The sequence below is a fragment of the Pinus tabuliformis genome, chromosome 1_2 (genome assembly GCF_031772625.1).
Source record: "Pinus tabuliformis cultivar Carrire ecotype Pingquan chromosome 1_2, CPIR1, whole genome shotgun sequence".
NCBI classification, from domain to species: domain Eukaryota; kingdom Viridiplantae; phylum Streptophyta; class Pinopsida; order Pinales; family Pinaceae; genus Pinus; species Pinus tabuliformis.
The window spans coordinates 286,626,852-286,635,542 of record NC_142298.1 but is presented as its reverse complement, the minus strand read 5'-3'; the positions used below and the strand labels follow the sequence as shown (position 1 = coordinate 286,635,542).

The window sequence follows — 8,691 nt, the reverse complement described above, 5'->3', positions numbered from 1 at the left end:
TATTCATCCTCAACGTTGCATATAAATAGAAGGCGACTTAACCTCATTTGGACCCACTCACCTTCACACTTCTCTCTCTCTCTCATTGATTGGGTATGGATTTTTGGGCCTCTCTCTCTCCACACATCCAAAATTTCAAGAGAGTGAAATTTCAGGAGGCCAAAATTCCAGGAGAGCAACATTTCAAGAGGTTGAAATTTCAGGAAAGCGAAATTTCAGGAGGTCAAAATTTCAAGAGACCTAATTTCTGGACAGTTTGACAAGTGTTGACCAACATGCGTTGACCTCCTTTGACTGTGTTTTTCTGAGGCCTATCTCTATTTGGGCAGGCCACATTTATGGGCACAAAAATCGAGGCTAAACATTGACTGTTGATCAGCATTGACTACAACTAGGGCTGACCATAGGAGGGTTGTTTGACCCTATTTTGATTGGGTTGTTTTGAGGGTTGATTCATATTACTGTTTGGTGGTCGAAGTTGACTAAAGTTGACCAATTTGTTGAGGGTCAAATCTCCCTTGTTAACCAGCGTTGACTTTTCTGGTTATGGCTCTTTTGTTGTTCTTATAAATTAACAGATTTGTAAATTGTACTATCTCTCTCCGTTGAACTACTGAAGACTAAAAGAAGATTTGATCAAGGGTTTCCCCACATTGGGGTTTGTCCCTGGCTGGTGCCACATCTCATGTCCTCTTGTCTTGGCTTCTCTTCCACTTTTTATGTTTAAGTTCTATCTGCATTTTACTATCATGTTGATGTGATTGCTAATCTGAATATTGATACTGGGCTAATAAAGAAATTGAAGTAAAATTGCTCTAAAGAATAGAACATACCATCGTTGCCTAAAATTAACATAACGAGTATAGCCCTTGTGGTGATGTTTATGCAGGAGCCAGGCAATGGCCTAGAATGGCTATTACAGGGTTGGTTGCCCGCAAAAGGTTTGTCGAAAATCCTGAACGAGAAGTCCACGTGGAGAGTGGCACAGGAGATAAAATATCCAAGGTGATTGACAAAAGGAACTAACCAACGAGGGAAGGAGTTGGGGAAATTGATCCAAAAAATTCCCAATATTTGTTAGGTATCTATCTGGAGAGACCCTCTGCATCATGGGCAATGAGGATGATGTTGTACTCATGCTCGCAGCCAAAATACAAGAGTTGACAAGAATTCTGGTGGGTTCATTAAGGCTCCTCTTCAAAGGAAGGCAACTTGAGATGGATTTGAATCTTAGAGACTATGACATTAAGAAGGATGACTCTATCTCTCTTGTTGCTTGCATGAATGGCAAAGCCAGGGGTAGGGGGCATATTCAACACCAAATCCCATGTCCTTCAATGATGCCCTTGGGACAAGCCCCAGCTCTCATTAGCCCTAGCAAGCTCCTAGGGCATTCCAGGTGGATAGAGTGGAGGATGCACCCTCTATGGAAATTTCACACCCAAACTTGGAGGACTTCCTTCAACTCTATGTTGAGTTAGGCCTCATCATATTAACGAGGTGCAGAGGGAGGTGTTTCCTTTAGGCACCCACCATAGGGGGGTTTTTATTTTTTACTTTTATTTTCAATATATGTATTTAATTCTTGGTTTTTCATCATAGTGGTGATGTCTATGTGGGATTTGGTTCGAATGTTAATGGATATATCCCTTGTGATGATGCTTATGAGGGAGCCAAGAAATGCCCTGGAATGGCCATTTAAGGGTCTATTTCCTAGAAAATGTTTGTCGAAAATCCTGAACAAGAAACCCACCTGGTGAGTGGCACAAGACATAAAATATATAAGGTGCACCAACCAAATAGGGAAGGAGTTGGGGAAATTTATCGCCAAAAATTCCCAATATTTGTTAGGTCTATGTCTGGAGAGTCCCTTTGCATCATGGTCAATGAGTATGATGTTGTACTCATGCTCATAGCCAAAATACAAGATTCGATAGGAACTCTGGTGGTTTCATTAAGGCTCCTCTTCAAAGGAAGGCAACTTAAGATGGATTTGAATCTCAGAGACTGTGAAATTAAGAAGGATGCATATACCGTTCTTGTTTCTTGCCTAAATTTCGAAGCCAGGGGTGGGGGGGAATATTCATCCCCAAAGCCCGTGTTCTTCAAGGATGCCCTCAAGACAAACCCCTATTGTGAAATCCTTAGGGCAACATTAGGTCATTTGGTAACTCGAATTATATTTACATGACAATTATTTGTGATTATGTATTTTCTTATTTATTTATGTTTATGTTCTCACCATCAAACAACTACAAAAACTATGAAGATCGCAAATCAAAGAACACAATATGTAGGCACTCAGCCAGGGGAAAACCCCTCTCTTAGGGGAAAACCCAAAAATTATTCTTCTCTTCTTCAAGAACCAAATCAAATTAGACAACCAAGACCTCTAGACAACAACAAATCTTCCTCCAATCCAACAAGTTAGCATCCCAAGAAGATTGATCAATCTATAATCAAGTTCTCCATGTATCAACACAAGACAACCCTTCCAAAACAAGTCAAACAAGGTCTTGACCCACTCTGCAACTTCTGAACTTTCGCATGCAACACTTCAGACTTGCAGTAACCCTAACAACTTGCACGTGTGACAAAACAGAGATAATTTCGGTCTCTATTGCTTGACAAATTGTTCCTTCCTTCCTTGCTAGGGTTTGACTTCTCCTTACTTCAACTTCTCACTCCTTTTCTCTTACCAAAATTGCAGATTTAATTCCATGATTCAATGGCCATACAATAGGTCGAATGCACAACTAAATATAGTGGTTGAATCTCCTTAATGAGGTTGACATGAGGAGAGGGCATGCCGACTTGGTGGAGGAGAATTACATGAAATATTATTTCTTTCTTTGACATAATAAGCCCAAGAAAGTTTTTTACATGATGACTATGACAATGACTCATGACTCAACCCTAGAAGCACATAATAGGTGCCTTGACCTAAAAACATAATAAATAGAGCATGAAACCCATGCTTAAAAATAAATAAATTTATTTTACAATAATTTTTCTTTCTTTTGAAAAACACATAAGAATTACATCATGAGCGAAATACAATTACGAAGACCGATACTAGTTACATTTTCAACACTCCCTCTTAACTAGGGAGGTATTCATAATTGTTCAACTATTACAAGGATGACCTCAATTTGAAGTGTTCCAAGAAGAGTACAACAACATATACAATGCTAGATACCATCAAGGCAAAAAAACTGCCAGGGTATCAATAGATTAATGATCCAAGCGTCAAGACATTATTTCAAGGATCCATGTGCCATCTTCAAGACACCAACTCAAGGATCCAAGTGTGATTTCCAAAACACTAATTCAAGGATCTAAGACATTATCAGGGACTAAGGTTTCATCAAGGAAACTTGCCACTATAGGTACCATCAGGCTACAACCTTGGTATCAATCCAACTAGATATAGATACCATCTAGGCCTCCATGCCAAGACACCAACCCTCATAGGGATCTAGGTATTATCAAGGTCAAACACTAAAGTGAAGCTCCATAAGACCAAGATACCCTCCCATACCGGGATCTAGACATCATCAAGGCCAAACTATAAATGAGATCTCATTACCAACCAGGCCAAGAAGTCCTACCAAGTACCATCATAAGGGCGCGCAGCCTAAGGTACTCATCTTTCCCTCTCAATCCAATCATGCTTATCAAATATTCAAAACTTCTCAGCGAGAGATAAACACACCAGCTACTTGTTCATTCAATAGAACATATTGTATCTCCACAACCCCAACTAGTATTGGTACTTATCATCAATAAGCTAGCCTAAAGTTTGGGGTCCTCAACCATTCTAATGTTGCTTAGGTCATCACAATATTCAAACAAATCTCGATGGAATCTTCCTTCTCTAATTTCTCCAACAACACCAAACTCATCTTCAACACTTCTTAAAACAACCAAATCTCATTCACAACACATCAATGTCAACCACCAATAGTTCCTTAACTATTCTTTGGTCTCATTCTCTTATTACTATACATATGGTTGTCACATCATATAGACTGTCCTTCATCCAAGCTCTTTCTTAACTAGGAGGATAAGTCCATTGCAAACAAATTATATTCTTCTAGCTACACAGGCTCTTTCCTTTACATCAACATGTCATCAAAGAACTTCGACCTTCAAAAACATCATTTTATATCTTCTCATAGCAACAAGGTCAGCTATCAAACATCAATGTAAACTTCAATATCATCAGGGTTCTCACAATTCCCTCTTTCCATCATGCTCATCAAAGTCATCATCAAGTATCATCATAAAGTCATCATCCAGTATGAGGTAGGAATACATCTTTAAAACCTTTTGAAAACTATGTACCTGCAAATCTCATCAGCATGTACAACCAAGCACAAATATATATGCGCAAGAAAATGAAGATAAATTTATCAATCTATGGTTATCATGTGTTGTCATAACTTTAAACAAGAAATTAAAGCTTAGATATCTAACAATTAAACCATGTTAGGGTTTCAACCATAGCCAAAGCATTTACACCTAGGGTTTCATTTTCATGTCCTAAGAACTTATTTCAACTTTTACAAGGGTTTTGTTATAAACCATAAATATTATCATCAAACCCTAACAATCTAGGGTTTTATCATATGCCCTAGATACCAAACCCTAAAAATATAAACTCTATGGTTTCACCAAAGAAAAAGATATTTATTACATGGTTTGATTTAATATAGAGATCAAACACCCTATCAATATATGTATCTTTATGATTCTATGGAAAAACCTTAGAGATGAGAGAGTCGTTATCATAAATAGATTTGTTTCTAAACGATCATACCTGCTTATATGATGGTGGCTTGCTACAAATATTAGACTTTTAAACATACCTTGAGTTGCTTCTTCTACAGACTTCGAAAGGGCTCCTTCTTGAAGGGCTTCCTCTTATCATGACAATATCTTCATGGTCCATCTCCATATCAGTCTACTTTTATTAGAGTTTCCAAGGGTCCAACTTGATTACCAAGTCTTTATTCATCATACTCTTCATAAGATCAACATATCTTACTTATCTGCAACATTTAATGACAAGTACCACCAAGAAAAATATAAAAGTATAGGAGCATAATGATAATCTAGGGTTTCCATTAAATTTTAGGGCATGAATTCTTAGAGTTTTTTAGTGAAAACCCTAACTAGTTCTAGGAACATTATGTCAAAACTTAGACAACATTCAATTCCATTTTAAGCAAGGTGTTGGAAACACTGAGGGGGGGGCGGGGGTGGTGAATCGGTATTTCTTACTATTTATTTTTTTAATTGTTCTAGTGATTGCCAACAACCTATATAGATTTGTATATGTATATGTATACATAGAACACAGAAATCAACAACTGAATTTAATGCTTTTATTAAAACTCAAGGCAGTGCAAAGAAATAAATACAATATAAGTATAAATCTGATTGTGAATAGTTGCCAAGCTCCAACTTGGACTTCAGTGAGGCTCCAACCTCCAGAGCACCAACTCTGTTTTGCAGTGGTTCTGCACTTAGGAGCACCTACCCCAATGACTTCAGTCTTGTTCAGTTCTGAGGCTCCAACCTCTTGGGCTCCAACCCAACCTTGGTATAAACAGGTATGCTGCTGCACTCTATTCAGCTGAGGTTGTCTCACTCCTGCTCTCCTGCCTTTGCTACTTCTGCTGCCTCTACAGCCTCCGCTGCTTTTTCTGCCTCTTTTGCCTCTACTGCTTCTACTATCTCACCCTCGGGTTCTTCACCACCATAACCGCACCAACAGTTCTCTGTTTCTACTATTTTATACATTCCCATGTCGTTGTCCATTCATTTTCACTTACACTGACTCTTAGGCTTCCTCCTCAGTCACTGTCGTTTCCTCTGACTCACTTGATTTAGCTTCCCAATACGACCAAATCCATTTATTCCTATCTTGGTCCTCTCCTTTCCCGAGGATCTTTGAACTCTAGGAGGGGCCTTTATTGCAATAGATCTAACTGGTTGCAAAGTCCTAGCACTTTGACATTGTAAGGTTGAACCCTGGCCAAACTCTGTAGTGGATCCAAAGAAATTGCTTCCAAAGCTTCCGAAAGGCAATTTGACTATGCCATCGGTGCTGGTTATCTTCGATCGGATCTGTGCATCAACCGCCACAGAAGGACGATGATTTTCATGAAACGATCCCACCATAACAGACGATCTCATCATGGTGGAAGCTGCCATTGCCATTGCGATCCGAAAACCAAAGGAACGAAATCTAAGAAAACTGATATAAAAGTCTAGAAACACCCTTTTGCCCTGTCGTTTCTGTTTTATTCCAAAAACCCACGTAATCGCAACCATATTAACCTCTACCACATTCGCAATCGCAGCCGTTGATTACCCTCATCCAACGGTTCCCACATCGCTACGGCCTTTTTCTTGCACATTAAACCTCGTGCATCTCCTCACCGTCCGATTAAACCCCACCGCGATCGGACGGCAGTCGCACCTTTCCTCGCCAAAACCTGCATATGCGTTAACCTGTGGGGACGGTGGTTTTCATCTGCCACATGTCATATTTTGATTGGATCACTGGCCCTTGTACATATACCATCAAACGCTGGTGGGTGGTGCGGGGAATACCACTTACCGCCTACCTGTACGTCTCCCGTGCATTATCATCCGTGCATCTTTCGCGTGCAACGACCGTTGGATCCGCTGCTCTTTGATCCGACGGCTCACATTCATCTTCCATGTATGGCTTTGTCAAAATAATGAGCAGGTGGTCTAATAGATCAATGGGTATACCATGTGGAGACTTGTAATTTGTTCCACGGAATTTTGTGATGCCACGATTTGTTGCAACAACCAATATCGGTGCCATCTCATTCTCTAGAGCACGATTCAAAAATGAGAAGCATTCAATGTCAAGCATATGGACTTCGTCAATAAAAAAGCACGCCTGGTACAATTTCAGCTTTGCCTTCTTCCCTCGATTCAGCAACTTTACTATCAATCTGTTCCCCCACTTCAGAACAGATCTCTCCAGTATCTCCTATAAAGAGGGCTAGAAACCCTTGCGTCCTGCTATTGATGACATCGATCTCATGCAGCGTAACACAATGCACCACTTCTTTGTGTTTCTGAAGCTCTCCATTTGGGCATTGTACGAACTTGGTCTGCGGCCCCATTGCATCATAGTCCCTAGACCTCACAAAAGACCGCCCCAACTTTGTAATCTTCCCAGAAGCTTTATCGATCGCAATCACATCCCCACTCTGGACCTTCTCCTTGCTCAAACCTTCGATCATCTTGCTCCCCAAATCATACACAGTCTCCATCTCTGTCGTCTATCTACTCCTCGAACATTGCCATATTGACATCAATGACAATCTGTGTCCAACACAAAGGACTGCCATATATCTTGGACTACCTATCGTTGTGAAAATAAATCCCTTCTGTAGATAGAAGTGATCTCTCTGGCCCAATGAGTGGGTATAGCAACAAACTAAACAAAATAATGTCTACTTTCCTAGCTTATGTTGAAAAATACGGAGAGAGAGAAACCTACCTCACTCTGATGCTAAGCACTCAATCCTTTGATGATGACCTCAATCCCTTAGCTTCCAGGCTCGCTCCTCACTATTCCTTGCATCTGAATACCTGTAAGAGAGATCAAAAGACAACAAGAGATACAAGAGCATACATAGTATATATCAAACATAAACTACTTGACAGATCAAGGAGTATCAAGCTAAATGCATAAATATTTAGACATTTATGGAAAGTGAACATCAAATGTATATATTAATGAATCAAAAAGGGAAGCATACAACCATTGCCTTGATGTTGGAGACCTCCTTTTGGGTGGAATTCCAAGTCCAAGCCAAGACTCTTCAAGCACTCCTTCTCCAAGTTAGATGGGCAACATTTGGGCATAATCTCAACATAGGAATGTAGGCAATCAATGACCAACCATTTGGGGATGGAGGGGATTTGATTTATAAGAAGGGAGAGGGAGTTAGGGATCCACAAAAGAGGGAGGAAGGTCCACATCTCAAGGGGAAGGCACTTAAAGGTAGGATCAAGAGCTCCAAATGGGAGAGATCGACCATATCTCTACCCAACAACATCTAGCTCATTGTTCTCAATGTTTCTAACATGTGAAGCTTCTCCTCCATTTTGGGAAAACCTGCCAGAAGAGATTTAGCGCGAGATTTCATATCAAAACCTACTCTGGTAGCACTAGGTCAAAGAACTACATCCTTCCATTAGCACGAGAAAGTAGTGGAGGAAATAATGCTAGTCCTAAAATTTAGGGTTTCAATCAACCTTCTCTAGAATTGACTCAGGACAATTTTTCGTCCATTCTTCAGGGATGTTTTAGTATGTGTTTCATGATTAGTACGCTTCACAATTGTCAGCATTTTGGCACTTCAGGATGTGGAACAGGGAGTGAACAAGAAGTGTGACAAAATATTTTGTAACATATGCTCCCTAAAGCATGAAGGTAAAATAGGGAGTGATGGCTGAAATGCTTTACAAGTCAAGGCTAGGACTGGAAAAACATCGTCAGGAGACCTGCAAATCAAGCATATACATATACATATCTGATATCTCTGATATAAACATGCCTAGTGATACATCTCTAGATAGGCATCTAATAATACATGAATCCACGGCATGGACGCAACCATCCGAATAGAAGGA

The 8,691-nt window shown here is 39.9% G+C and overlaps 1 pseudogene; it reads right to left on the bottom strand.

Moving 5' to 3' along the window:
* Positions 1-6,634: 6,634 nt before the first annotated feature.
* Positions 6,635-7,327, bottom strand: LOC149205460 (uncharacterized; annotated as a pseudogene).
* Between the last annotated feature and the right edge of the window lie 1,364 nt (positions 7,328-8,691).